The following is a 24,773-nucleotide window of genomic DNA, read 5'->3' as shown; positions in this document are numbered from 1 at the left end:
CAATAGCCATCACCTAAAGACTTACCACACTGTTTAGGCCCAATTCCAACTGCTTTTGGCAGCTAAACAGTGTATGAGCCTCTTTAGTAGTTTCATTTAAGATCCCCTGCTAATATCATGTCCTGTAGGTCTTTTTACATGACCAAAACATGATTTTTTTCATTAAGCCAAAACAGTTAGGAAACTTTTTTATTAGCTTACCTGGTGATAGAAGTAGAAGAGGGCAAAACAGTGCATGTATCTCACCTACAGCCATACCACATTGGATAGGCCCATTCTCGTCTGATCTTGGAAGCTAAGCAGTGTTGGGCCTGGTTAGTACTTGGGTGGGAGACCACATGGGAACACCAGGTGCTGTAGGTTTTTTCACATTACTGGCAAATTGTTTTTATTCTCTATCTATTTAAATTGGAAACTTTTTCTTTTTATTGCCAGCACAGACATTTAGAAGAGGTCAAACATACACAATAGCTATCACCTAAAGACTTACCACACTGTTTAGGCCCAATTCCAACTGCTTTTGGCAGCTAAACAGTGTTGAGCCTCTTTAGTAGTTTAATTTAAGATCCCCTGCTAATATCATGTCCTGTAGGTCTTTTTACATTGCCAACACATGATTTTTTTCAGTAAGCAAAAACAGTTACGAAACTTTTTTATTAGCTTACCTGGTGATAGAAGTAGAAGAGGGCAAAAAAGTGCCTGTATCTCACCTACAGCCATACCACATTGGATATGCCCATTCTCGTCTGATCTTGGAAGCTAAGCAGTGTTGGGCCTGGTTAGTACTTGGGTGGTACACCACATGGGAACACCAGGTGCTGTAGGTTTTTTCACATTACTGGCAGATTGTTTTTATTCTCTAGCTATTTAAATTGGAAACTTTTTCATTTTATTGCCTGTAGAGACATTTGTAAGAGGTCAAACAGACACAATAGCCATCACCTAAAGACTTACCACACTGTTTAGGCCCAATTCCAACTGCTTTTGGCAGCTAAACAGTGTTGAGCCTCTTTAGTAGTTTAATTTAAGATTCCCTGCTAATATCATGTCCTGTAGGTCTTTTTACATTACCAACACATGATTTTTTTCAGTAAGCAAAAACAGTTAGGAAGCTTTTTTATTAGCTTACCTGGTGATAGAAGAGAAGAGGGCAAAAAAGAGCATGTATCTCACCTACAGCCATACCACATTGGATAGGCCCAATCTCGTCTGATCTTGGAAGCTAAGCAGTGTTGGGCCTGGTTAGTACTTGGGTGGGAGACCACATGGGAACACCTGGTGCTGTAGGTTTTTTCACATTACTGGCAAATTGTTTTTATTCTCTAGCTATTTAAATTGGAAACTTTTTCTTTTTATTGCCAGTACATACATTTGGAAGAGGTCAAACAGACACAATAGCCATCACCTAAAGACTTACCACACTGTTTAGGCCCAATTCCAACTGCTTTTGGCAGCTAAACAGTGTTGAGCCTCTTTAGTAGTTTAATTTAAGATCCCCTGCTAATATCATGTTATGTAGGTCTTTTTACATTGCCAACACATGATTTTTTTCAGTAAGCAGAAACAGTTACGAAACTTTTTTATTAGCTTACGTGGTGATAGAAGTAGAAGAGGGCAAAAAAGTGCCTGTATCTCACCTACAGCCATAATACATTGGATATGCCCAATCTCGTCTGATCTTGGAAGCTAAGCAGTGTTGGGCCTGGTTAGTACTTGGGTGGGAGACCACATGGGAACACCAGGTACTGTAGGTTTTTTCACATTACTGGCAAATTGTTTTTATTCTCTAGCTATTTAAATTGGAAACTTTTTCTTTTTATTGCCTGTAGAGACATTTGTAAGAGGTCAAACAGACACAATAGCCATCACCTAAAGACTTACCACACTGTTTAGGACCAATTCCAACTGCTTTTGGCAGCTAAACAGTGTTGAGCCTCTTTAGTAGTTTAATTTAAGATCCCCTGCTAATATCATGTCCTGTAGGTCTTTTTACATTACCAACACATGATTTTTTTCAGTAAGCAAAAACAGTTAGGAAGCTTTTTTATTAGCTTACCTGGTGATAGAAGAGAAGAGGGCAAAAAAGAGCATGTATCTCACCTACAGCCATACCACATTGGATAGGCCCAATCTCGTCTGATCTTGGAAGCTAAGCAGTGTTGGACCTGGTTAGTACTTGGGTGGGAGACCACATGGGAACACCTGGTGCTGTAGGTTTTTTCACATTACTGGCAAATTGTTTTTATTCTCTAGCTATTTAAATTGGAAACTTTTTCTTTTTATTGCCAGTACAGACATTTGGAAGAGGTCAAACAGACACAATAGCCATCACCTAAAGACTTACCACACTGTTTAGGCCCAATTCCAACTGCTTTTGGCAGCTAAACAGTGTTGAGCCTCTTTAGTAGTTTAATTTAAGATTCCCTGCTAATATCATGTCCTGTAGGTCTTTTTACATTACCAACACATGATTTTTTTCAGTAAGCAAAAACAGTTAGGAAGCTTTTTTATTAGCTTACCTGGTGATAGAAGAGAAGAGGGCAAAAAAGAGCATGTATCTCACCTACAGCCATACCACATTGGATAGGCCCAATCTCGTCTGATCTTGGAAGCTAAGCAGTGTTGGGCCTGGTTAGTACTTGGGTGGGAGACCACATGGGAACACCTGGTGCTGTAGGTTTTTTCACATTACTGGCAAATTGTTTTTATTCTCTAGCTATTTAAATTGGAAACTTTTTCTTTTTATTGCCAGTACAGACATTTGGAAGAGGTCAAACAGACACAATAGCCATCACCTAAGGACTTACCACACTGTTTAGGCCCAATTACAACTGCTTTTGGCAGCTAAACAGTGTTGAGCCTCTTTAGTAGTTTAATTTAAGATCCCCTGCTAATATCATGTCCTGTAGGTCTTTTTACATTGCCAACACATGATTTTTTTCATTAAGCCAAAACAGTTAGGAAACTTTTTTATTAGCTTACCTGGTGATAGAAGTAGAAGAGGACAAAAAAGTGCCTGTATCTCACCTACAGCCATACCACATTGGATATGCCCAATCTCGTCTGATCTTGGAAGCTAAGCAGTGTTGGGCCTGGTTAGTACTTGGGTGGGAGACCACATGGGAACACCAGGTGCTGTAGGTTTTTTCACATTACTGGCAAATTGTTTTTATTCTCTAGCTATTTAAATTGGAAACTTTTTCTTTTTATTGCCTGTAGAGACATTTGTAAGAGGTCAAACAGACACAATAGCCATCACCTAAAGACTTACCACACTGTTTAGGCCCAATTCCAACTGCTTTTGGCAGCTAAACAGTGTTGAGCCTCTTTAGTAGTTTAATTTAAGATCCCCTGCTAATATCATGTCCTGTAGGTCTTTTTACATTGCCAACACATGATTTTTTTCATTAAGCCAAAACAGTTAGGAAACTTTTTTATTAGCTTACCTGGTGATAGAAGTAGAAGAGGACAAAAAAGTGCCTGTATCTCACCTACAGCCATACCACATTGGATATGCCCAATCTCGTCTGATCTTGGAAGCTAAGCAGTGTTGGGCCTGGTTAGTACTTGGGTGGGAGACCACATGGGAACACCAGGTGCTGTAGGTTTTTTCACATTACTGGCAAATTGTTTTTATTCTCTAGCTATTTAAATTGGAAACTTTTTCTTTTTATTGCCTGTAGAGACATTTGTAAGAGGTCAAACAGACACAATAGCCATAACCTAAAGACTTACCACACTGTTTAGGCCCAATTCCAACTGCTTTTGGCAGCTAAACAGTGTTGAGCCTCTTTAGTAGTTTAATTTAAGATCCCCTGCTAATATCATGTCCTGTAGGTCTTTTTACATTACCAACACATGATTTTTTTCATTAAGCCAAAACAGTTAGGAAACTTTTTTATTAGCTTACCTGGTGATAGAAGTAGAAAAGTACAAAAAAGAGCATGTATCGCACCTATAGCCATACCACATTGGATAGGCCCAATCTCGTCTGATCTTGGAAGCTAAGCAGTGTTGGGCCTGGTTAGTACTTGGGTGGGAGACCACATGGGAACACCAGTTGCTGTAGGTTTTTTCACATTACTGGCAAATTGTTTTTATTCTCTATCTATTTAAATTGGAAACTTTTTCTTTTTATTGCCAGCACAGACATTTAGAAGAGGTCAAACATACACAATAGCCATCACCTAAAGACTTACCACACTGTTTAGGCCCAATTCCAACTGCTTTTGGCAGCTAAACAGTGTTGAGCCTCTTTAGTAGTTTAATTTAAGATCCCCTGCTTATATCATGTCCTGTAGGTCTTTTTACATTACCAACACATGATTTTTTTCAGTAAGCAAAAACAGTTAGGAAGCTTTTTTATTAGCTTACCTGGTGATAGAAGAGAAGAGGGCAAAAAAGTGCCTGTATCTCACCTACAGCCATACCACATTGGATATGCCCATTCTCGTCTGATCTTGGAAGCTAAGCAGTGTTGGGCCTGGTTAGTACTTGGGTGGTACACCACATGGGAACACCAGGTGCTGTAGGTTTTTTCACATTACTGGCAGATTGTTTTTATTCTCTAGCTATTTAAATTGGAAACTTTTTCATTTTATTGCCTGTAGAGACATTTGTAAGAGGTCAAACAGACACAATAGCCATCACCTAAAGACTTACCACACTGTTTAGGCCCAATTCCAACTGCTTTTGGCAGCTAAACAGTGTTGAGCCTCTTTAGTAGTTTAATTTAAGATTCCCTGCTAATATCATGTCCTGTAGGTCTTTTTACATTACCAACACATGATTTTTTTCAGTAAGCAAAAACAGTTAGGAAGCTTTTTTATTAGCTTACCTGGTGATAGAAGAGAAGAGGGCAAAAAAGAGCATGTATCTCACCTACAGCCATACCACATTGGATAGGCCCAATCTCGTCTGATCTTGGAAGCTAAGCAGTGTTGGGCCTGGTTAGTACTTGGGTGGGAGACCACATGGGAACACCTGGTGCTGTAGGTTTTTTCACATTACTGGCAAATTGTTTTTATTCTCTAGCTATTTAAATTGGAAACTTTTTCTTTTTATTGCCAGTACATACATTTGGAAGAGGTCAAACAGACACAATAGCCATCACCTAAAGACTTACCACACTGTTTAGGCCCAATTCCAACTGCTTTTGGCAGCTAAACAGTGTATGAGCCTCTTTAGTAGTTTAATTTAAGATCCCCTGCTAATATCATGTTATGTAGGTCTTTTTACATTGCCAACACATGATTTTTTTCAGTAAGCAGAAACAGTTACGAAACTTTTTTATTAGCTTACGTGGTGATAGAAGTAGAAGAGGGCAAAAAAGTGCCTGTATCTCACCTACAGCCATAATACATTGGATATGCCCAATCTCGTCTGATCTTGGAAGCTAAGCAGTGTTGGGCCTGGTTAGTACTTGGGTGGGAGACCACATGGGAACACCAGGTACTGTAGGTTTTTTCACATTACTGGCAAATTGTTTTTATTCTCTAGCTATTTAAATTGGAAACTTTTTCTTTTTATTGCCTGTAGAGACATTTGTAAGAGGTCAAACAGACACAATAGCCATCACCTAAAGACTTACCACACTGTTTAGGACCAATTCCAACTGCTTTTGGCAGCTAAACAGTGTTGAGCCTCTTTAGTAGTTTAATTTAAGATCCCCTGCTAATATCATGTCCTGTAGGTCTTTTTACATTACCAACACATGATTTTTTTCAGTAAGCAAAAACAGTTAGGAAGCTTTTTTATTAGCTTACCTGGTGATAGAAGAGAAGAGGGCAAAAAAGAGCATGTATCTCACCTACAGCCATACCACATTGGATAGGCCCAATCTCGTCTGATCTTGGAAGCTAAGCAGTGTTGGACCTGGTTAGTACTTGGGTGGGAGACCACATGGGAACACCTGGCGCTGTAGGTTTTTTCACATTACTGGCAAATTGTTTTTATTCTCTAGCTATTTAAATTGGAAACTTTTTCTTTTTATTGCCAGTACAGACATTTGGAAGAGGTCAAACAGACACAATAGCCATCACCTAAAGACTTACCACACTGTTTAGGCCCAATTCCAACTGCTTTTGGCAGCTAAACAGTGTTGAGCCTCTTTAGTAGTTTAATTTAAGATTCCCTGCTAATATCATGTCCTGTAGGTCTTTTTACATTACCAACACATGATTTTTTTCAGTAAGCAAAAACAGTTAGGAAGCTTTTTTATTAGCTTACCTGGTGATAGAAGAGAAGAGGGCAAAAAAGAGCATGTATCTCACCTACAGCCATACCTCATTGGATATGCCCAATCTTGTCTGATCTTGGAAGCTAAGCAGTGTTGGGCCTGGTTAGTACTTGGGTGGGAGACCACATGGGAACACCAGGTGCTGTAGGTTTTTTCACATTACTGGCAAATTGTTTTTATTCTCTAGCTATTTAAATTGGAAACTTTTTCTTTTTATTGCCTGTAGAGACATTTGTAAGAGGTCAAACAGACACAATAGCCATCACCTAAAGACTTACCACACTGTTTAGGCCCAATTCCAACTGCTTTTGGCAGCTAAACAGTGTTGAGCCTCTTTAGTAGTTTAATTTAAGATCCCCTGCTAATATCATGTCCTGTAGGTCTTTTTACATTGCCAACACATGATTTTTTTCATTAAGCCAAAACAGTTAGGAAACTTTTTTATTAGCTTACCTGGTGATAGAAGTAGAAGAGGACAAAAAAGTGCCTGTATCTCACCTACAGCCATACCACATTGGATATGCCCAATCTCGTCTGATCTTGGAAGCTAAGCAGTGTTGGGCCTGGTTAGTACTTGGGTGGGAGACCACATGGGAACACCAGGTGCTGTAGGTTTTTTCACATTACTGGCAAATTGTTTTTATTCTCTAGCTATTTAAATTGGAAACTTTTTCTTTTTATTGCCTGTAGAGACATTTGTAAGAGGTCAAACAGACACAATAGCCATAACCTAAAGACTTACCACACTGTTTAGGCCCAATTCCAACTGCTTTTGGCAGCTAAACAGTGTTGAGCCTCTTTAGTAGTTTAATTTAAGATCCCCTGCTAATATCATGTCCTGTAGGTCTTTTTACATTACCAACACATGATTTTTTTCATTAAGCCAAAACAGTTAGGAAACTTTTTTATTAGCTTACCTGGTGATAGAAGTAGAAAAGTACAAAAAAGAGCATGTATCGCACCTATAGCCATACCACATTGGATAGGCCCAATCTCGTCTGATCTTGGAAGCTAAGCAGTGTTGGGCCTGGTTAGTACTTGGGTGGGAGACCACATGGGAACACCAGTTGCTGTAGGTTTTTTCACATTACTGGCAAATTGTTTTTATTCTCTATCTATTTAAATTGGAAACTTTTTCTTTTTATTGCCAGCACAGACATTTAGAAGAGGTCAAACATACACAATAGCCATCACCTAAAGACTTACCACACTGTTTAGGCCCAATTCCAACTGCTTTTGGCAGCTAAACAGTGTTGAGCCTCTTTAGTAGTTTAATTTAAGATCCCCTGCTTATATCATGTCCTGTAGGTCTTTTTACATTACCAACACATGATTTTTTTCAGTAAGCAAAAACAGTTAGGAAGCTTTTTTATTAGCTTACCTGGTGATAGAAGAGAAGAGGGCAAAAAAGAGCATGTATCTCACCTACAGCCATACCACATTGGATAGGCCCAATCTCGTCTGATCTTGGAAGCTAAGCAGTGTTGGGCCTGGTTAGTACTTGGGTGGGAGACCACATGCAAACACCTGGTGCTGTAGGATTTTTCACATTACTGGCAAATTGTTTTTATTCTCTAGCTATTTAAATTGGAAACTTTTTCTTTTTATTGCCAGTACATACATTTAGAAGAGGTCAAACAGACACAATAGCCATCACCTAAAGACTTACCACACTGTTTAGGCCCAATTCCAACTGCTTTTGGCAGCTAAACAGTGTATGAGCCTCTTTAGTAGTTTCATTTAAGATCCCCTGCTAATATCATGTCCTGTAGGTCTTTTTACATTACCAAAACATGATTTTTTTCATTAAGCCAAAACAGTTAGGAAACTTTTTTATTAGCTTACCTGGTGATAGAAGTAGAAGAGGGCAAAAAAGTGCATGTATCTCACCTACAGCCATACCACATTGGATAGGCCCAATCTCATCTGATCTTGGAAGCTAAGCAGTGTTGGGCCTGGTTAGTACTTGGGTGGGAGACCACATGGGAACACCAGTTGCTGTAGGTTTTTTCACATTACTGGCAAATTGTTTTTATTCTCTAGCTATTTAAATTGGAAACTTTTTCTTTTTATTGCCAGTACAGACATTTGGAAGAGGTCAAACAGACACAATAGCCATCACCTAAAGACTTACCACACTGTTTAGGCCCAATTCCAACTGCTTTTGGCAGCTAAACAGTGTTGAGCCTCTTTAGTAGTTTAATTTAAGATCCCCTGCTAATATCATGTCCTGTAGGTCTTTTTACATTGCCAACACATGATTTTTTTCATTAAGCCAAAACAGTTAGGAAACTTTTTTATTAGCTTACCTGGTGATAGAAGTAGAAGAGGACAAAAAAGTGCCTGTATCTCACCTACAGCCATACCACATTGGATATGCCCAATCTCGTCTGATCTTGGAAGCTAAGCAGTGTTGGGCCTGGTTAGTACTTGGGTGGGAGACCACATGGGAACACCAGGTGCTGTAGGTTTTTTCACATTACTGGCAAATTGTTTTTATTCTCTAGCTATTTAAATTGGAAACTTTTTCTTTTTATTGCCTGTAGAGACATTTGTAAGAGGTCAAACAGACACAATAGCCATAACCTAAAGACTTACCACACTGTTTAGGCCCAATTCCAACTGCTTTTGGCAGCTAAACAGTGTTGAGCCTCTTTAGTAGTTTAATTTAAGATCCCCTGCTAATATCATGTCCTGTAGGTCTTTTTACATTACCAACACATGATTTTTTTCATTAAGCCAAAACAGTTAGGAAACTTTTTTATTAGCTTACCTGGTGATAGAAGTAGAAAAGGGCAAAAAAGAGCATGTATCTCACCTACAGCCATACCACATTGGATAGGCCCAATCTCGTCTGATCTTGGAAGCTAAGCAGTGTTGGGCCTGGTTAGTACTTGGGTGGGAGACCACATGGGAACACCTGGTGCTGTAGGATTTTTCACATTACTGGCAAATTGTTTTTATTCTCTAGCTATTTAAATTGGAAACTTCTTCTTTTTATTGCCAGTACATACATTTGGAAGAGGTCAAACCGACACAATAGCCATCACCTAAAGACTTACCACACTGTTTAGGCCCAATTCCAACTGCTTTTGGCAGCTAAACAGTGTATGAGCCTCTTTAGTAGTTTCATTTAAGATCCCCTGCTAATATTATGTCCTGTAGGTCTTTTTACATTACCAAAACATGATTTTTTTCATTAAGCCAAAACAGTTAGGAAACTTTTTTATTAGCTTACCTGGTGATAGAAGTAGAAGAGGGCAAAAAAGTGCATGTATCTCACCTACAGCCATACCACATTGGATAGGCCCAATCTCATCTGATCTTGGAAGCTAAGCAGTGTTGGGCCTGGTTAGTACTTGGGTGGGAGACCACATGGGAACACCAGTTGCTGTAGGTTTTTTCACATTACTGGCAAATTGTTTTTATTCTCTATCTATTTAAATTGGAAACTTTTTCTTTTTATTGCCAGCACAGACATTTAGAAGAGGTCAAACATACACAATAGCCATCACCTAAAGACTTACCACACTGTTTAGGCCCAATTCCAACTGCTTTTGGCGGCTAAACAGTGTTGAGCCTCTTTAGTAGTTTAATTTAAGATCCCCTGCTAATATCATGTCCTGTAGGTCTTTTTACATTGCCAACACATGATTTTTTTCAGTAAGCAAAAACAGTTAGGAAGCTTTTTTATTAGCTTAACTGGTGATAGAAGTAGAAGAGTGCAAAAAAGTGCATGTATCTCACCTACAGCCATACCACATTGGATATGCCCAATCTCGTCTGATCTTGGAAGCTAAGCAGTGTTGGGCCTGGTTAGTACTTGGGTGGGAGACCATATGGGAACACCAGGTGCTGTAGGTTTTTTCACATTACTGGCAAATTGTTTTTATTCTCTAGCTATTTAAATTGGAAACTTTTTCTTTTTATTGCCAGCACAGACATTTAGAAGAGGTCAAACATACACAATAGCCATCACCTAAAGACTTACCACACTGTTTAGGCCCAATTCCAACTGCTTTTGGCAGCTAAACAGTGTTGAGCCTCTTTAGTAGTTTAATTTAAGATCCCCTGCTAATATCATGTCCTGTAGGTCTTTTTACATTGCCAACACATGATTTTTTTCAGTAAGCAAAAACAGTTACGAAACTTTTTTATTAGCTTACCTGGTGATAGAAGTAGAAGAGGGCAAAAAAGTGCCTGTATCTCACCTACAGCCATACCACATTGGATATGCCCATTCTCGTCTGATCTTGGAAGCTAAGCAGTGTTGGGCCTGGTTAGTACTTGGGTGGTACACCACATGGGAACACCAGGTGCTGTAGGTTTTTTCACATTACTGGCAAATTGTTTTTATTCTCTAGCTATTTAAATTGGAAACTTTTTCATTTTATTGCCTGTAGAGACATTTGTAAGAGGTCAAACAGACACAATAGCCATCACCTAAAGACTTACCACACTGTTTAGGCCCAATTCCAACTGCTTTTGGCAGCTAAACAGTGTTGAGCCTCTTTAGTAGTTTAATTTAAGATTCCCTGCTAATATCATGTCCTGTAGGTCTTTTTACATTACCAACACATGATTTTTTTCAGTAAGCAAAAACAGTTAGGAAGCTTTTTTATTAGCTTACCTGGTGATAGAAGAGAAGAGGGCAAAAAAGAGCATGTATCTCACCTACAGCCATACCACATTGGATAGGCCCAATCTCGTCTGATCTTGGAAGCTAAGCAGTGTTGGGCCTGGTTAGTACTTGGGTGGGAGACCACATGGGAACACCTGGTGCTGTAGGTTTTTTCACATTACTGGCAAATTGTTTTTATTCTCTAGCTATTTAAATTGGAAACTTTTTCTTTTTATTGCCAGTACATACATTTGGAAGAGGTCAAACAGACACAATAGCCATCACCTAAAGACTTACCACACTGTTTAGGCCCAATTCCAACTGCTTTTGGCAGCTAAACAGTGTTGAGCCTCTTTAGTAGTTTAATTTAAGATCCCCTGCTAATATCATGTTATGTAGGTCTTTTTACATTGCCAACACATGATTTTTTTCAGTAAGCAGAAACAGTTGCGAAACTTTTTTATTAGCTTACGTGGTGATAGAAGTAGAAGAGGGCAAAAAAGTGCCTGTATCTCACCTACAGCCATAATACATTGGATATGCCCAATCTCGTCTGATCTTGGAAGCTAAGCAGTGTTGGGCCTGGTTAGTACTTGGGTGGGAGACCACATGGGAACACCAGGTACTGTAGGTTTTTTCACAATACTGGCAAATTGTTTTTATTCTCTAGCTATTTAAATTGGAAACTTTTTCTTTTTATTGCCTGTAGAGACATTTGTAAGAGGTCAAACAGACACAATAGCCATCACCTAAAGAATTACCACACTGTTTAGGACCAATTCCAACTGCTTTTGGCAGCTAAACAGTGTTGAGCCTCTTTAGTAGTTTAATTTAAGATCCCCTGCTAATATCATGTCCTGTAGGTCTTTTTACATTACCAACACATAATTTTTTTCAGTAAGCAAAAACAGTTAGGTAGCTTTTTTATTAGCTTACCTGGTGATAGAAGAGAAGAGGGCAAAAAAGAGCATGTATCTCACCTACAGCCATACCACATTGGATAGGCCCAATCTCGTCTGATCTTGGAAGCTAAGCAGTGTTGGGCCTGGTTAGTACTTGGGTGGGAGACCACATGGGAACACCTGGTGCTGTAGGTTTTTTCACATTACTGGCAAATTGTTTTTATTCTCTAGCTATTTAAATTGGAAACTTTTTCTTTTTATTGCCAGTACAGACATTTGGAAGAGGTCAAACAGACACAATAGCCATCACCTAAAGACTTACCACACTGTTTTGGCCCAATTCCAACTGCTTTTGGCAGCTAAACAGTGTTGAGCCTCTTTAGTAGTTTAATTTAAGATTCCCTGCTAATATCATGTCCTGTAGGTCTTTTTACATTACCAACACATGATTTTTTTCAGTAAGCAAAAACAGTTAGGAAGCTTTTTTATTAGCTTACCTGGTGATAGAAGAGAAGAGGGCAAAAAAGAGCATGTATCTCACCTACAGCCATACCACATTGGATAGGCCCAATCTCGTCTGATCTTGGAAGCTAAGCAGTGTTGGGCCTGGTTAGTACTTGGTTGGGAGACCACATGGGAACACCTGGTGCTGTAGGTTTTTTCACATTACTGGCAAATTGTTTTTATTCTCTAGCTATTTAAATTGGAAACTTTTTCTTTTTATTGCCAGTACAGACATTTGGAAGAGGTCAAACAGACACAATAGCCATCACCTAAGGACTTACCACACTGTTTAGGCCCAATTCCAACTGCTTTTGGCAGCTAAACAGTGTTGAGCCTCTTTAGTAGTTTAATTTAAGATCCCCTGCTAATATCATGTTATGTAGGTCTTTTTACATTGCCAACACATGATTTTTTTCAGTAAGCAGAAACAGTTACGAAACTTTTTTATTAGCTTACGTGGTGATAGAAGTAGAAGAGGGCAAAAAAGTGCCTGTATCTCACCTACAGCCATAATACATTGGATATGCCCAATCTCGTCTGATCTTGGAAGCTAAGCAGTGTTGGGCCTGGTTAGTACTTAGGTGGGAGACCACATGGGAACACCAGGTGCTGTAGGTTTTTTCACATTACTGGCAAATTGTTTTTATTCTCTAGCTATTTAAATTGGAAACTTTTTCTTTTTATTGCCTGTAGAGACATTTGTAAGAGGTCAAACAGACACAATAGCCATCACCTAAAGACTTACCACACTGTTTAGGCCCAATTCCAACTGCTTTTGGCAGCTAAACAGTGTTGAGCCTCTTTAGTAGTTTAATTTAAGATCCCCTGCTAATATCATGTCCTGTAGGTCTTTTTACATTACCAACACATGATTTTTTTCAGTAAGCAAAAACAGTTAGGAAGCTTTTTTATTAGCTTACCTGGTGATAGAAGAGAAGAGGGCAAAAAAGAGCATGTATCTTACCTACAGCCATACCACATTGGATAGGCCCAATCTCGTCTGATCTTGGAAGCTAAGCAGTGTTGGGCCTGGTTAGTACTTGGGTGGGAGACCACATGGGAACACCTGGTGCTGTAGGTTTTTTCACATTACTGGCAAATTGTTTTTATTCTCTAGCTATTTAAATTGGAAACTTTTTCTTTTTATTGCCAGTACAGACATTTGGAAGAGGTCAAACAGACACAATAGCCATCACCTAAGGACTTACCCCACTGTTTAGGCCCAATTCCAACTGCTTTTGGCAGCTAAACAGTGTTGAGCCTCTTTAGTAGTTTAATTTAAGATCCCCTGCTAATATCATGTTATGTAGGTCTTTTTACATTGCCAACACATGATTTTTTTCAGTAAGCAGAAACAGTTACGAAACTTTTTTATTAGCTTACGTGGTGATAGAAGTAGAAGAGGGCAAAAAAGTGCCTGTATCTCACCTACAGCCATAATACATTGGATATGCCCAATCTCGTCTGATCTTGGAAGCTAAGCAGTGTTGGGCCTGGTTAGTACTTGGGTGGGAGACCACATGGGAACACCAGGTGCTGTAGGTTTTTTCACATTACTGGCAAATTGTTTTTATTCTCTAGCTATTTAAATTGGAAACTTTTTCTTTTTATTGCCTGTAGAGACATTTGTAAGAGGTCAAACAGACACAATAGCCATCACCTAAAGACTTACCACACTGTTTAGGCCCAATTCCAACTGCTTTTGGCAGCTAAACAGTGTTGAGCCTCTTTAGTAGTTTAATTTAAGATCCCCTGCTAATATCATGTCCTGTAAATCTTTTTACATTACCAACACATGATTTTTTTCAGTAAGCAAAAACAGTTAGGAAGCTTTTTTATTAGCTTACCTGGTGATAGAAGAGAAGAGGGCAAAAAAGAGCATGTATCTCACCTACAGCCATACCACATTGGATAGGCCCAATCTCGTCTGATCTTGGAAGCTAAGCAGTGTTGGGCCTGGTTAGTACTTGGGTGGGAGACCACATGGGAACCCCAGTTGCTGTAGGTTTTTTCACATTACTGGCAAATTGTTTATATTCTCTATCTATTTAAATTGGAAACTTTTTCTTTTTATTGCCAGCACAGACATTTAGAAGAGGTCAAACATACACAATAAACATCACCTAAAGACTTACCACACTGTTTAGGCCCAATTCCAACTGCTTTTGGCAGCTAAACAGTGTTGAGCCTCTTTAGTAGTTTAATTTAAGATCCCCTGCTAATATCATGTCCTGTAGGTCTTTTTACATTGCCAACACATGATTTTTTTCAGTAAGCAAAAACAGTTACGGAACTTTTTTATTAGCTTACCTGGTGATAGAAGTAGAAGAGGGCAAAAAAGTGCATGTATCTCACCTACAGCCATACCACATTGGATATGCCCAATCTCGTCTGATCTTGGAAGCTAAGCAGTGTTGGGCCTGGTTAGTACTTGGGTGGGAGACCACATGGGAACACCAGGTGCTGTAGGTTTTTTCACATTACTGGCAAATTGTTTTTATTCTCTAGCTATTTAAATTGGAAACTTTTTCTTTTTATTGCCTGTAGAGACATTTGTAAGAGGTCAAACAGACACAATAGCCATCACCTAAAGACTTACCACACTGTTTAGGCCCAATTCCAACTGCTTTTGGCAGCTTAACAGTGTATGAGCCTCTTTAGTAGTTTCATTTAAGATCCCCTGCTAATATCATGTCCTGTAGGTCTTTTTACATTACCAAAACATGATTTTTTTCATTAAGCCAAAACAGTTAGGAAACTTTTTTATTAGCTTACCTGGTGATAGAAGTAGAAGAGGGCAAAAAAGTGCATGTATCTCACCTACAGCCATACCACATTGGATAGGCCCAATCTCGTCTCATCTTGGAAGCAAAGCAGTGTTGGGCCTGGTTAGTACTTGGGTGGGAGACCACATGGGAACACCAGGTGCTGTAGGTTTTTTCACATTACTGGCAAATTGTTTTTATTCTCTATCTATTTAAATTGGAAACTTTTTCTTTTTATTGCCAGCACAGACATTTAGAAGAGGTCAAACATACACAATAGCCATCACCTAAAGACTTACCACACTGTTTAGGCCCAATTCCAACTGCTTTTGGCAGCTAAACAGTGTTGAGCCTCTTTAGTAGTTTAATTTAAGATCCCCTGCTAATATCATGTCCTGTAGGTCTTTTTACATTGCCAACAAATGATTTTTTTCAGTAAGCAAAAACAGTTAGGAAACTTTTTTATTAGCTTACCTGGTGATAGAAGTAGAAGAGGGCAAAAAAGTGCCTGTATCTCACCTACAGCCATACCACATTGGATATGCCCAATCTCGTCTGATCTTGGAAGCTAAGCAGTGTTGGGCCTGGTTAGTACTTGGGTGGGAGACCACATGGGAACACCAGGTGCTGTAGGTTTTTTCACATTACTGGCAAATTGTTTTTATTCTCTAGCTATTTAAATTGGAAACTTTTTCTTTTTATTGCCTGTAGAGACATTTGTAAGAGGTCAAACAGACATAATAGCCATCACCTAAAGACTTACCACACTGTTTAGGCCCAATTCCAACTGCTTTTGGCAGCTAAACAGTGTTGAGCCTCTTTAGTAGTTTAATTTAAGATCCCCTGCTAATATCATGTCCTGTAGGTCTTTTTACATTGCCAACACATGATTTTTTTCAGTAAGCAAAAACAGTTACAAAACTTTTTTATTAGCTTACCTGGTGATAGAAGTAGAAGAGGGCAAAAAAGTGCCTGTATCTCACCTACAGCCATACCACATTGGATATGCCCAATCTCGTCTGATCTTGGAAGCTAAGCAGTGTTGGGCCTGGTTAGTACTTGGGTGGGAGACCACATGGGAACACCAGGTGCTGTAGGTTTTTTCACATTACTGGCAAATTGTTTTTATTCTCTAGCTATTTAAATTGGAAACTTTTTCTTTTTATTGCCTGTAGAGACATTTGTAAGAGGTCAAACAGACACAATAGCCATCACCTAAAGACTTACCACACTGTTTAGGCCCAATTCCAACTGCTTTTGGCAGCTAAACAGTGTTGAGCCTCTTTAGTAGTTTAATTTAAGATCCCCTGCTAATATCATGTCCTGTAGGTCTTTTTACATTGCCAACAAATGATTTTTTTCAGTAAGCAAAAACAGTTAGGAAACTTTTTTATTAGCTTACCTGGTGATAGAAGTAGAAGAGGGCAAAAAAGTGCCTTTATCTCACCTACAGCCATACCACATTGGATATGCCCAATCTCGTCTGATCTTGGAAGCTAAGCAGTGTTGGGCCTGGTTAGTACTTGGGTGGGAGACCACATGGGAACACCAGTTGCTGTAGGTTTTTTCACATTACTGGCAAATTGTTTTTATTCTCTATCTATTTAAATTGGAAACTTTTTCTTTTTATTGCCAGCACAGACATTTAGAAGAGGTCAAACATACACAATAGCCATCACCTAAAGACTTACCACACTGTTTAGGCCCAATTCCAACTGCTTTTGGCAGCTAAACAGTGTTGAGCCTCTTTAGTAGTTTAATTTAAGATCCCCTGCTAATATCATGTCCTGTAGGTCTTTTTACATTGCCAACACATGATTTTTTTCAGTAAGCAAAAACAGTTACGGAACTTTTTTCTTAGCTTACCTGGTGATAGAAGTAGAAGAGGGCAAAAAAGTGCCTGTATCTCACCTACAGCCATACCACATTGGATATGCCCAATCTCGTCTGATCTTGGAAGCTAAGCAGTGTTGGGCCTGGTTAGTACTTGGGTGGGAGACCACATGGGAACACCAGGTGCTGTAGGTTTTTTCACATTACTGGCAAATTGTTTTTATTCTCTAGCTATTTAAATTGGAAACTTTTTCTTTTTATTGCCTGTAGAGACATTTGTAAGAGGTCAAACAGACACAATAGCCATCACCTAAAGACTTACCACACTGTTTAGGCCCAATTCCAACTGCTTTTGGCAGCTAAACAGTGTTGAGCCTCTTTAGTAGTTTAATTTAAGATCCCCTGCTAATATCATGTCCTGTAGGTCTTTTTACATTGCCAACAAATGATTTTTTTCAGTAAGCAAAAACAGTTAGGAAACTTTTTTATTAGCTTACCTGGTGATAGAAGTAGAAGAGGGCAAAAAAGTGCCTTTATCTCACCTACAGCCATACCACATTGGATATGCCCAATTTCGTCTGATCTTGGAAGCTAAGCAGTGTTGGGCCTGGTTAGTACTTGGGTGGGAGACCACATGGGAACACCAGTTGCTGTAGGTTTTTTCACATTACTGGCAAATTGTTTTTATTCTCTATCTATTTAAATTGGAAACTTTTTCTTTTTATTGCCAGCACAGACATTTAGAAGAGGTCAAACATACACAATAGCCATCACCTAAAGACTTACCACACTGTTTAGGCCCAATTCCAACTGCTTTTGGCAGCTAAACAGTGTTGAGCCTCTTTAGTAGTTTAATTTAAGATCCCCTGCTAATATCATGTCCTGTAGGTCTTTTTACATTGCCAACACATGATTTTTTTCAGTAAGCAAAAACAGTTACGGAACTTTTTTCTTAGCTTACCTGGTGATAGAAGTAGAAGAGGGCAAAAAAGTGCCTGTATCTCACCTACAGCCATACCACATTGGATATGCCCAATCTCGTCTGATCTTGGAAGCTAAGCAGTGTTGGGCCTGGTTAGTACTTGGGTGGGAGACCACATGGGAACACCAGGTGCTGTAGGTTTTTTCACATTACTGGCAAATTGTTTTTATTCTCTAGCTATTTAAATTGGAAACTTTTTCTTTTTATTGCCTGTAGAGACATTTGTAAGAGGTCAAACAGACACAATAGCCATCACCTAAAGACTTACCACACTGTTTAGGCCCAATTCCAACTGCTTTTGGCAGCTTAACAGTGTATGAGCCTCTTTAGTAGTTTCATTTAAGATCCCCTGCTAATATCATGTCCTGTAGGTCTTTTTACATTACCAAAACATGATTTTTTTCATTAAGCCAAAACAGTTAGGAAACTTTTTTATTAGCTTACCTGGTGATAGAAGTAGAAGAGGGCAAAAAAGTGCATGTATCTCACCTACAGCCATACCACATTGGATAGGCCCAATCTCGTCTCATCTTGGAAGCTAAGCAGTGTTGGGCCTGGTTAGTACTTGGGTGGGAGACCACATGGGAACACCAGGTGCTGTAGGTTTTTTCACATTACTGGCAAATTGTTTTTATTCTCTATCTATTTAAATTGGAAACTTTTTCTTTTTATTGCCAGCACAGACATTTAGAAGAGGTCAAACATACACAATAGCCATCACCTAAAGACTTACCACACTGTTTAGGCCCAATTCCAACTGCTTTTGGCAGCTAAACAGTGTTGAGCCTCTTTAGTAGTTTAATTTAAGATCCCCTGCTAATATCATGTCCTGTAGGTCTTTTTACATTGCCAACACATGATTTTTTTCAGTAAGCAAAAACAGTTACGGAACTTTTTTATTAGCTTACCTGGTGATAGAAGTAGAAGAGGGCAAAAAAGTGCCTGTATCTCACCTACAGCCATACCACATTGGATATGCCCAATCTCGTCTGATCTTGGAAGCTAAGCAGTGTTGGGCCTGGTTAGTACTTGGGTGGGAGACCACATGGGAACACCAGGTGCTGTAGGTTTTTTCACATTACTGGCAAATTGTTTTTATTCTCTAGCTATTTAAATTGGAAACTTTTTCTTTTTATTGCCTGTAGAGACATTTGTAAGAGGTCAAACAGACACAATAGCCATCACCTAAAGACTTACCACACTGTTTAGGCCCAATTCCAACTGCTTTTGGCAGCTAAACAGTGTTGAGCCTCTTTAGTAGTTTAATTTAAGATCCCCTGCTAATATCATGTCCTGTAGGTCTTTTTACATTGCCAACAAATGATTTTTTTCAGTAAGCAAAAACAGTTAGGAAACTTTTTTATTAGCTTACCTGGTGATAGAAGTAGAAGAGGGCAAAAAAGTGCCTGTATCTCACCTACAGCCATACCACATTGGATATGCCCAATCTCGTCTGATCTTGGAAGCTAAGCAGTGTTGGGCCTGGTTAGTACTTGGGTGGGAGACCACATGGGAACACCAGGTGCTGTAGGTTTTTTCACATTACTGGCAAATTGTTTTTATTCTCTAGCTATTTAAATTGGAAACTTTTTCTTTTTATTGCCTGTAGAGACATTTGTAAGAGGTCAAACAGACACAATAGCCATCACCTAAAGACTTACCACACTGTTTAGGCCCAATTCCAACTGCTTTTGGCAGCTAAACAGTGTTGAGCCTCTTTAGTAGTTTAATTTAAGATCCCCTGCTAATATCATGTCCTGTAGGTCTTTTTACATTACCAACACATGATTTTTTTCAGTAAGCAAAAACAGTTAGGAAGCTTTTTTATTAGCTTACCTGGTGATAGAAGAGAAGAGGGCAAAAAAGAGCATGTATCTCACCTACAGCCATACCACATTGGATAGGCCCAATCTCGTCTGATCTTGGAAGCTAAGCAGTGTTGGGCCTGGTTAGTACTTGGGTGGGAGACCACATGGGAACACCTGGTGCTGTAGGTTTTTTCACATTACTGGCAAATTTTTTTTATTCTCTATCTATTTAAATTGGAAACTTTTTCTTTTTATTGCCAGCACAGACATTTAGAAGAGGTCAAACATACACAATAGCCATCACCTAAAGACTTACCACACTGTTTAGGCCCAATTCCAACTGCTTTTTGCAACTAAACAGTGTTGAGCCTCTTTAGTAGTTTAATTTAAGATCCCCTGCTAATATCATGTCCTGTAGGTCTTTTTACATTGCCAACACATGATTTTTTTCAGTAAGCAAAAACAGTTATGAAACTTTTTTATTAGCTTACCTGGTGATAGAAGTAGAAGAGGGCAAAAAAGTGCCTGTATCTCACCTACAGCCATACCACATTGGATATGCCCAATCTCGTCTGATCTTGGAAGCTAAGCAGTGTCGGGCCTGGTTAGTACTTGGGTGGGAGACCACGTGGGAACACCAGGTGCTGTAGGTTTTTTCACATTACTGGCAAATTGTTTTTATTCTCTAGCTATTTAAATTGGAAACTTTTTCTTTTTATTGCCTGTAGAGACATTTGTAAGAGGTCAAACAGACACAATAGCCATCACCTAAAGACTTACCACACTGTTTAGGCCCAATTCCAACTGCTTTTGGCAGCTAAACAGTGTTGAGCCTCTTTAGTAGTTTAATTTAAGATCCCCTGCTAATATCATGTCCTGTAGGTCTTTTTACATTACCAACACATGATTTTTTTCAGTAAGCAAAAACAGTTAGGAAGCTTTTTTATTAGCTTACCTGGTGATAGAAGAGAAGAGGGCAAAAAAGAGCATGTATCTCACCTACAGCCATACCACATTGGATAGGCCCAATCTCGTCTGATCTTGGAAGCTAAGCAGTGTTGGGCCTGGTTAGTACTTGGGTGGGAGACCACATGGGAACACCTGGTGCTGTAGGTTTTTTCACATTACTGGCAAATTGTTTTTATTCTCTATCTATTTAAATTGGAAACTTTTTCTTTTTATTGCCAGCACAGACATTTAGAAGAGGTCAAACATACACAATAGCCATCACCTAAAGACTTACCACACTGTTTAGGCCCAATTCCAACTGCTTTTTGCAACTAAACAGTGTTGAGCCTCTTTAGTAGTTTAATTTAAGATCCCCTGCTAATATCATGTCCTGTAGGTCTTTTTACATTGCCAACACATGATTTTTTTCAGTAAGCAAAAACAGTTATGAAACTTTTTTATTAGCTTACCTGGTGATAGAAGTAGAAGAGGGCAAAAAAGTGCCTGTATCTCACCTACAGCCATACCACATTGGATATGCCCAATCTCGTATGATCTTGGAAGCTAAGCAGTGTCGGGCCTGGTTAGTACTTGGGTGGGAGACCACGTGGGAACACCAGGTGCTGTAGGTTTTTTCACATTACTGGCAAATTGTTTTTATTCTCTAGCTATTTAAATTGGAAACTTTTTCTTTTTATTGCCTGTAGAGACATTTGTAAGAGCTCAAACAGACACAATAGCCATCACCTAAAGACTTACCACACTGTTTAGGCCCAATTCCAACTGCTTTTGGCAGCTAAACAGTGTTGAGCCTCTTTAGTAGTTTAATTTAAGATCCCCTGCTAATATCATGTCCTGTAGGTCTTTTTACATTGCCAACACATGATTTTTTTCAGTAAGCAAAAACAGTTACAAAACTTTTTTATTAGCTTACCTGGTGATAGAAGTAGAAGAGGGCAAAAAAGTGCCTGTATCTCACCTACAGCCATACCACATTGGATATGCCCAATCTCGTCTGATCTTGGAAGCTAAGCAGTGTTGGGCCTGGTTAGTACTTGGGTGGGAGACCACATGGGAACACCAGGTGCTGTAGGTTTTTTCACATTACTGGCAAATTGTTTTTATTCTCTAGCTATTTAAATTGGAAACTTTTTCTTTTTATTGCCTGTAGAGACATTTGTAAGAGGTCAAACAGACACAATAGCCATCACCTAAAGACTTACCACACTGTTTAGGCCCAATTCCAACTGCTTTTGGCAGCTAAACAGTGTTGAGCCTCTTTAGTAGTTTAATTTAAGATCCCCTGCTAAAATCATGTCCTGTAGGTCTTTTTACATTACCAACACATGATTTTTTTCAGTAAGCAAAAACAGTTAGGAAGCTTTTTTTTTAGCTTACCTGGTGATAGAAGAGAAGAGGGCAAAAAAGAGCATGTATCTTACCTGCAGCCATACCACATTGGATAGGCCCAATCTCGTCTGATCTTGGAAGCTAAGCAGTGTTGGGCCTGGTTAGTACTTGGGTGGGAGACCACATGGGAACACCTGGTGCTGTAGGTTTTTTCACATTACTGGCAAATTGTTTTTATTCTCTATCTATTTAAATTGGAAACTTTTTCTTTTTATTGCCAGCACAGACATTTAGAAGAGGTCAAACATACACAATAGCCATCACCTAAAGACTTACCACACTGTTTAGGCCCAATTCCAACTGCTTTTGGCAGCTAAACAGTGTTGAGCCTCTTTAGTAGTTTAATTTAAGATCCCCTGCTAATATCATGTCCTGTAGGTCTTTTTACATTGCCAACACATGATTTTTTTCAGTCAGCAAAAACAGTTACGAAACTTTTTTATTAGCTTACCTGGTGATAGAAGTAGAAGAGGGCAAAAAAGTGCCTGTATGTCACCTACAGCCATACCACATTGGATATGCCCAATCTCGTCTGATCTTGGAAGCTAAGCAGTGTTGGGCCTGGTTAGTACTTGGGTGGGAGACCACATGGGAACACCAGGTGCTGTAGGTTTTTTCACATTACTGGCAAATTGTTTTTATTCTCTAGCTATTTAAATTGGAAACTTTTTCTTTTTATTGCCTGTAGAGACATTTGTAAGAGCTCAAACAGACACAATAGCCATCACCTAAAGACTTACCACACTGTTTAGGCCCAATTCCAACTGCTTTTGGCAGCTAAACAGTGTTGAGCCTCTTTAGTAGTTTAATTTAAGATCCCCTGCTAATATCATGTCCTGTAGGTCTTTTTACATTACCAACACATGATTTTTTTCAGTAAGCAAAAACAGTTAGGAAGCTTTTTTATTAGCTTACCTGGTGATAGAAGAGAAGAGGGCAAAAAAGAGCATGTATCTCACCTACAGCCATACCACATTGGATAGGCCCAATCTTGTCTGATCTTGGAAGCTAAGCAGTGTTGGGCCTGGTTAGTACTTGGGTGGGAGACCACATGGGAACACCTGGTGCTGTAGGTTTTTTCACATTACTGGCAAATTGTTTTTATTCTCTAGCTATTTAAATTGGAAACTTTTTCTTTCTATTGCCAGTACAGACATTTGGAAGAGTTTAAACAGACACAATAGCCATCACCTAAAGACTTACCACACTGTTTAGGCCCAATTCCAACTGCTTTTGGCAGCTAAACAGTGTATGAGCCTCTTTAGTAGTTTAATTTAAGATCCCCTGCTAATATAATGTCCTGTAGGTCTTTTTACATTACCAAAACATGATTTTTTTCATTAAGCCAAAACAGTTAGGAAACTTTTTTTATTAGCTTACCTGGTGATAGAAGTAGAAGAGGGCAAAAAAGTGCCTGTATCTCACCTACAGCCATACCACATTGGATATGCCCAATCTCGTCTGATCTTGGAAGCTAAGCAGTGTTGGGCCTGGTTAGTACTTGGGTGGGAGACCACATGGGAACACCAGGTGCTGTAGGTTTTTTCACATTACTGGCAAATTGTTTTTATTCTCTAGCTATTTAAATTGGAAACTTTTTCTTTTTATTGCCTGTAGAGACATCTGTAAGAGGTCAAACAGACACAATAGCCATCACCTAAAGACTTACCACACTGTTTAGGCCCAATTCCAACTGCTTTTGGCAGCTTAACAGTGTATGAGCCTCTTTAGTAGTTTCATTTAAGATCCCCTGCTAATATCATGTCCTGTAGGTCTTTTTACATTACCAAAACATGATTTTTTTCATTAAGCCAAAACAGTTAGGAAACTTTTTGGTACTTATGTAGTATCTGGGCTGCCGATTTTGTGATTGTATGCCTTACCTTAAGGCATACAATCAGATGCGATGCGATGCGATTCGATACGATTTTGCATAGGATTCAATGTTAAGAAGGTCCTGTTCATTTCCCCACTATCCAAGTGGGCATAGAGTTGATTTTATATAGCGTGGCGAGCGCAGCGAGCCACCGAGCCCGAAGCGTGGCGAGCGAACGCATATTTCTTAAAAAGTATTCTGTGTCCCCTCGCGGGGCTCGCTACGCTCGCCACGCTTCGGGCTCGGTGGCTCGCTACGCTCGCCACAGGTTTATATCCAACTCCATGCCCACTTGGATAGTGGGGAAAGGAAAAGGACCCCTTTTTCCCATTGAATTCTATGTTAAAATGGACTCAGACCATTTTAACATTGAATCCTATGGAAAAATCTTGACCATCGCATCGCATACGATTTGGTCGCATGCGATGCGATACGATGCGATGCGATCCGATCCGATTTCTAAATCGGCAGCCCAGATACTACATAAGTACCAACTTTTTTATTAGCTTACCTGGTGATAGAAGTAGAAGAGGGCAAAAAAGTGCATGTATCTCACCTACAGCCATACCACATTGGATAGGCCCAATCTCGTCTCATCTTGGAAGCTAAGCAGTGTTGGGCCTGGTTAGTACTTGGGTGGGAGACCACATGGGAACACCAGGTGCTGTAGGTTTTTTCACATTACTGGCAAATTGTTTTTATTCTCTATCTATTTAAATTGGAAACTTTTTCTTTTTATTGCCAGCACAGACATTTAGAAGAGGTCAAACATACACAATAGCCATCACCTAAAGACTTACCACACTGTTTAGGCCCAATTCCAACTGCTTTTGGCAGCTAAACAGTGTTGAGCCTCTTTAGTAGTTTAATTTAAGATCCCCTGCTA

At 39.3% G+C, this 24,773-nt stretch overlaps 50 non-coding genes and 2 pseudogenes across 50 annotated transcripts; all 52 read left to right on the top strand.

Moving 5' to 3' along the window:
• Nucleotides 1–244: 244 nt before the first annotated feature.
• Nucleotides 245–363, top strand: LOC146023894 (5S ribosomal RNA). The gene has a single exon (XR_014453295.1). It is a non-coding gene; the product is annotated as a 5S ribosomal RNA (ribosomal RNA).
• Nucleotides 364–708: 345 nt separating this feature from the next.
• Nucleotides 709–827, top strand: LOC146024470 (5S ribosomal RNA). Its single transcript, XR_014453850.1, has one exon. It is a non-coding gene; the product is annotated as a 5S ribosomal RNA (ribosomal RNA).
• A 344-nt stretch (nt 828–1,171) lies between these two features.
• On the top strand, nt 1,172–1,290 carry LOC146022426 (5S ribosomal RNA). Its single transcript, XR_014451884.1, has one exon. It is a non-coding gene; the product is annotated as a 5S ribosomal RNA (ribosomal RNA).
• Nucleotides 1,291–1,635: 345 nt separating this feature from the next.
• On the top strand, nt 1,636–1,754 carry LOC146024530 (5S ribosomal RNA). Its single transcript, XR_014453906.1, has one exon. It is a non-coding gene; the product is annotated as a 5S ribosomal RNA (ribosomal RNA).
• Nucleotides 1,755–2,098: 344 nt separating this feature from the next.
• LOC146023246 (5S ribosomal RNA) lies at nt 2,099–2,217 on the top strand. Its single transcript, XR_014452669.1, has one exon. It is a non-coding gene; the product is annotated as a 5S ribosomal RNA (ribosomal RNA).
• A 344-nt stretch (nt 2,218–2,561) lies between these two features.
• On the top strand, nt 2,562–2,680 carry LOC146022425 (5S ribosomal RNA). The gene has a single exon (XR_014451883.1). It is a non-coding gene; the product is annotated as a 5S ribosomal RNA (ribosomal RNA).
• Nucleotides 2,681–3,025: 345 nt separating this feature from the next.
• LOC146024922 (5S ribosomal RNA) lies at nt 3,026–3,144 on the top strand. Its single transcript, XR_014454049.1, has one exon. It is a non-coding gene; the product is annotated as a 5S ribosomal RNA (ribosomal RNA).
• Nucleotides 3,145–3,489: 345 nt separating this feature from the next.
• LOC146024910 (5S ribosomal RNA) lies at nt 3,490–3,608 on the top strand. Its single transcript, XR_014454048.1, has one exon. It is a non-coding gene; the product is annotated as a 5S ribosomal RNA (ribosomal RNA).
• A 345-nt stretch (nt 3,609–3,953) lies between these two features.
• On the top strand, nt 3,954–4,072 carry LOC146024492 (5S ribosomal RNA). The gene has a single exon (XR_014453871.1). It is a non-coding gene; the product is annotated as a 5S ribosomal RNA (ribosomal RNA).
• A 344-nt stretch (nt 4,073–4,416) lies between these two features.
• LOC146024469 (5S ribosomal RNA) lies at nt 4,417–4,535 on the top strand. The gene has a single exon (XR_014453849.1). It is a non-coding gene; the product is annotated as a 5S ribosomal RNA (ribosomal RNA).
• A 344-nt stretch (nt 4,536–4,879) lies between these two features.
• LOC146022424 (5S ribosomal RNA) lies at nt 4,880–4,998 on the top strand. Its single transcript, XR_014451882.1, has one exon. It is a non-coding gene; the product is annotated as a 5S ribosomal RNA (ribosomal RNA).
• Nucleotides 4,999–5,344: 346 nt separating this feature from the next.
• On the top strand, nt 5,345–5,463 carry LOC146024529 (5S ribosomal RNA). The gene has a single exon (XR_014453905.1). It is a non-coding gene; the product is annotated as a 5S ribosomal RNA (ribosomal RNA).
• A 344-nt stretch (nt 5,464–5,807) lies between these two features.
• Nucleotides 5,808–5,926, top strand: LOC146023027 (5S ribosomal RNA). Its single transcript, XR_014452459.1, has one exon. It is a non-coding gene; the product is annotated as a 5S ribosomal RNA (ribosomal RNA).
• A 344-nt stretch (nt 5,927–6,270) lies between these two features.
• Nucleotides 6,271–6,389, top strand: LOC146022940 (5S ribosomal RNA). The gene has a single exon (XR_014452375.1). It is a non-coding gene; the product is annotated as a 5S ribosomal RNA (ribosomal RNA).
• Nucleotides 6,390–6,734: 345 nt separating this feature from the next.
• Nucleotides 6,735–6,853, top strand: LOC146024899 (5S ribosomal RNA). Its single transcript, XR_014454047.1, has one exon. It is a non-coding gene; the product is annotated as a 5S ribosomal RNA (ribosomal RNA).
• Nucleotides 6,854–7,198: 345 nt separating this feature from the next.
• LOC146024490 (5S ribosomal RNA) lies at nt 7,199–7,317 on the top strand. Its single transcript, XR_014453869.1, has one exon. It is a non-coding gene; the product is annotated as a 5S ribosomal RNA (ribosomal RNA).
• Nucleotides 7,318–7,661: 344 nt separating this feature from the next.
• On the top strand, nt 7,662–7,780 carry LOC146024729 (5S ribosomal RNA; annotated as a pseudogene).
• Nucleotides 7,781–8,126: 346 nt separating this feature from the next.
• LOC146023823 (5S ribosomal RNA) lies at nt 8,127–8,245 on the top strand. Its single transcript, XR_014453226.1, has one exon. It is a non-coding gene; the product is annotated as a 5S ribosomal RNA (ribosomal RNA).
• A 345-nt stretch (nt 8,246–8,590) lies between these two features.
• Nucleotides 8,591–8,709, top strand: LOC146024887 (5S ribosomal RNA). The gene has a single exon (XR_014454046.1). It is a non-coding gene; the product is annotated as a 5S ribosomal RNA (ribosomal RNA).
• Nucleotides 8,710–9,054: 345 nt separating this feature from the next.
• LOC146023409 (5S ribosomal RNA) lies at nt 9,055–9,173 on the top strand. Its single transcript, XR_014452828.1, has one exon. It is a non-coding gene; the product is annotated as a 5S ribosomal RNA (ribosomal RNA).
• A 346-nt stretch (nt 9,174–9,519) lies between these two features.
• LOC146023821 (5S ribosomal RNA) lies at nt 9,520–9,638 on the top strand. The gene has a single exon (XR_014453224.1). It is a non-coding gene; the product is annotated as a 5S ribosomal RNA (ribosomal RNA).
• Nucleotides 9,639–9,983: 345 nt separating this feature from the next.
• LOC146025569 (5S ribosomal RNA) lies at nt 9,984–10,102 on the top strand. The gene has a single exon (XR_014454227.1). It is a non-coding gene; the product is annotated as a 5S ribosomal RNA (ribosomal RNA).
• Nucleotides 10,103–10,447: 345 nt separating this feature from the next.
• LOC146024468 (5S ribosomal RNA) lies at nt 10,448–10,566 on the top strand. The gene has a single exon (XR_014453848.1). It is a non-coding gene; the product is annotated as a 5S ribosomal RNA (ribosomal RNA).
• A 344-nt stretch (nt 10,567–10,910) lies between these two features.
• Nucleotides 10,911–11,029, top strand: LOC146022423 (5S ribosomal RNA). Its single transcript, XR_014451881.1, has one exon. It is a non-coding gene; the product is annotated as a 5S ribosomal RNA (ribosomal RNA).
• A 345-nt stretch (nt 11,030–11,374) lies between these two features.
• Nucleotides 11,375–11,493, top strand: LOC146024528 (5S ribosomal RNA). Its single transcript, XR_014453904.1, has one exon. It is a non-coding gene; the product is annotated as a 5S ribosomal RNA (ribosomal RNA).
• A 344-nt stretch (nt 11,494–11,837) lies between these two features.
• LOC146022422 (5S ribosomal RNA) lies at nt 11,838–11,956 on the top strand. The gene has a single exon (XR_014451880.1). It is a non-coding gene; the product is annotated as a 5S ribosomal RNA (ribosomal RNA).
• Nucleotides 11,957–12,300: 344 nt separating this feature from the next.
• LOC146022747 (5S ribosomal RNA) lies at nt 12,301–12,419 on the top strand. Its single transcript, XR_014452189.1, has one exon. It is a non-coding gene; the product is annotated as a 5S ribosomal RNA (ribosomal RNA).
• Nucleotides 12,420–12,764: 345 nt separating this feature from the next.
• Nucleotides 12,765–12,883, top strand: LOC146024212 (5S ribosomal RNA). Its single transcript, XR_014453601.1, has one exon. It is a non-coding gene; the product is annotated as a 5S ribosomal RNA (ribosomal RNA).
• Nucleotides 12,884–13,227: 344 nt separating this feature from the next.
• LOC146022421 (5S ribosomal RNA) lies at nt 13,228–13,346 on the top strand. Its single transcript, XR_014451879.1, has one exon. It is a non-coding gene; the product is annotated as a 5S ribosomal RNA (ribosomal RNA).
• Nucleotides 13,347–13,691: 345 nt separating this feature from the next.
• LOC146023932 (5S ribosomal RNA) lies at nt 13,692–13,810 on the top strand. The gene has a single exon (XR_014453332.1). It is a non-coding gene; the product is annotated as a 5S ribosomal RNA (ribosomal RNA).
• A 344-nt stretch (nt 13,811–14,154) lies between these two features.
• LOC146024257 (5S ribosomal RNA) lies at nt 14,155–14,273 on the top strand. Its single transcript, XR_014453643.1, has one exon. It is a non-coding gene; the product is annotated as a 5S ribosomal RNA (ribosomal RNA).
• A 345-nt stretch (nt 14,274–14,618) lies between these two features.
• Nucleotides 14,619–14,737, top strand: LOC146024874 (5S ribosomal RNA). Its single transcript, XR_014454044.1, has one exon. It is a non-coding gene; the product is annotated as a 5S ribosomal RNA (ribosomal RNA).
• Nucleotides 14,738–15,083: 346 nt separating this feature from the next.
• On the top strand, nt 15,084–15,202 carry LOC146024893 (5S ribosomal RNA; annotated as a pseudogene).
• Nucleotides 15,203–15,547: 345 nt separating this feature from the next.
• Nucleotides 15,548–15,666, top strand: LOC146024863 (5S ribosomal RNA). The gene has a single exon (XR_014454043.1). It is a non-coding gene; the product is annotated as a 5S ribosomal RNA (ribosomal RNA).
• A 345-nt stretch (nt 15,667–16,011) lies between these two features.
• LOC146024852 (5S ribosomal RNA) lies at nt 16,012–16,130 on the top strand. The gene has a single exon (XR_014454042.1). It is a non-coding gene; the product is annotated as a 5S ribosomal RNA (ribosomal RNA).
• A 345-nt stretch (nt 16,131–16,475) lies between these two features.
• On the top strand, nt 16,476–16,594 carry LOC146023320 (5S ribosomal RNA). The gene has a single exon (XR_014452742.1). It is a non-coding gene; the product is annotated as a 5S ribosomal RNA (ribosomal RNA).
• A 345-nt stretch (nt 16,595–16,939) lies between these two features.
• LOC146024840 (5S ribosomal RNA) lies at nt 16,940–17,058 on the top strand. Its single transcript, XR_014454041.1, has one exon. It is a non-coding gene; the product is annotated as a 5S ribosomal RNA (ribosomal RNA).
• A 345-nt stretch (nt 17,059–17,403) lies between these two features.
• On the top strand, nt 17,404–17,522 carry LOC146024053 (5S ribosomal RNA). Its single transcript, XR_014453449.1, has one exon. It is a non-coding gene; the product is annotated as a 5S ribosomal RNA (ribosomal RNA).
• A 345-nt stretch (nt 17,523–17,867) lies between these two features.
• On the top strand, nt 17,868–17,986 carry LOC146024829 (5S ribosomal RNA). Its single transcript, XR_014454040.1, has one exon. It is a non-coding gene; the product is annotated as a 5S ribosomal RNA (ribosomal RNA).
• A 346-nt stretch (nt 17,987–18,332) lies between these two features.
• LOC146024640 (5S ribosomal RNA) lies at nt 18,333–18,451 on the top strand. Its single transcript, XR_014454011.1, has one exon. It is a non-coding gene; the product is annotated as a 5S ribosomal RNA (ribosomal RNA).
• A 345-nt stretch (nt 18,452–18,796) lies between these two features.
• Nucleotides 18,797–18,915, top strand: LOC146024817 (5S ribosomal RNA). Its single transcript, XR_014454038.1, has one exon. It is a non-coding gene; the product is annotated as a 5S ribosomal RNA (ribosomal RNA).
• A 345-nt stretch (nt 18,916–19,260) lies between these two features.
• LOC146024806 (5S ribosomal RNA) lies at nt 19,261–19,379 on the top strand. Its single transcript, XR_014454037.1, has one exon. It is a non-coding gene; the product is annotated as a 5S ribosomal RNA (ribosomal RNA).
• Nucleotides 19,380–19,723: 344 nt separating this feature from the next.
• On the top strand, nt 19,724–19,842 carry LOC146022420 (5S ribosomal RNA). The gene has a single exon (XR_014451878.1). It is a non-coding gene; the product is annotated as a 5S ribosomal RNA (ribosomal RNA).
• A 345-nt stretch (nt 19,843–20,187) lies between these two features.
• LOC146025550 (5S ribosomal RNA) lies at nt 20,188–20,306 on the top strand. The gene has a single exon (XR_014454209.1). It is a non-coding gene; the product is annotated as a 5S ribosomal RNA (ribosomal RNA).
• Nucleotides 20,307–20,650: 344 nt separating this feature from the next.
• Nucleotides 20,651–20,769, top strand: LOC146022419 (5S ribosomal RNA). Its single transcript, XR_014451877.1, has one exon. It is a non-coding gene; the product is annotated as a 5S ribosomal RNA (ribosomal RNA).
• Nucleotides 20,770–21,114: 345 nt separating this feature from the next.
• Nucleotides 21,115–21,233, top strand: LOC146021734 (5S ribosomal RNA). The gene has a single exon (XR_014451211.1). It is a non-coding gene; the product is annotated as a 5S ribosomal RNA (ribosomal RNA).
• Nucleotides 21,234–21,578: 345 nt separating this feature from the next.
• On the top strand, nt 21,579–21,697 carry LOC146024795 (5S ribosomal RNA). Its single transcript, XR_014454036.1, has one exon. It is a non-coding gene; the product is annotated as a 5S ribosomal RNA (ribosomal RNA).
• A 344-nt stretch (nt 21,698–22,041) lies between these two features.
• Nucleotides 22,042–22,160, top strand: LOC146023045 (5S ribosomal RNA). Its single transcript, XR_014452476.1, has one exon. It is a non-coding gene; the product is annotated as a 5S ribosomal RNA (ribosomal RNA).
• Nucleotides 22,161–22,505: 345 nt separating this feature from the next.
• LOC146024784 (5S ribosomal RNA) lies at nt 22,506–22,624 on the top strand. Its single transcript, XR_014454035.1, has one exon. It is a non-coding gene; the product is annotated as a 5S ribosomal RNA (ribosomal RNA).
• Nucleotides 22,625–22,968: 344 nt separating this feature from the next.
• Nucleotides 22,969–23,087, top strand: LOC146023717 (5S ribosomal RNA). Its single transcript, XR_014453125.1, has one exon. It is a non-coding gene; the product is annotated as a 5S ribosomal RNA (ribosomal RNA).
• Nucleotides 23,088–23,434: 347 nt separating this feature from the next.
• On the top strand, nt 23,435–23,553 carry LOC146024773 (5S ribosomal RNA). Its single transcript, XR_014454034.1, has one exon. It is a non-coding gene; the product is annotated as a 5S ribosomal RNA (ribosomal RNA).
• Nucleotides 23,554–24,441: 888 nt separating this feature from the next.
• Nucleotides 24,442–24,560, top strand: LOC146024639 (5S ribosomal RNA). Its single transcript, XR_014454010.1, has one exon. It is a non-coding gene; the product is annotated as a 5S ribosomal RNA (ribosomal RNA).
• The last annotated feature ends 213 nt before the right edge of the window (nt 24,561–24,773 follow it).

Source organism: Crinia signifera, chromosome 7 (assembly GCF_055691185.1).
Source record: "Crinia signifera chromosome 7, ASM5569118v1, whole genome shotgun sequence".
Classification (NCBI taxonomy): Eukaryota; Metazoa; Chordata; class Amphibia; order Anura; family Myobatrachidae; genus Crinia; species Crinia signifera.
The sequence above is the reverse complement of the archived record's forward strand: the minus strand, read 5'-3'. Positions and strand labels throughout refer to the sequence as shown.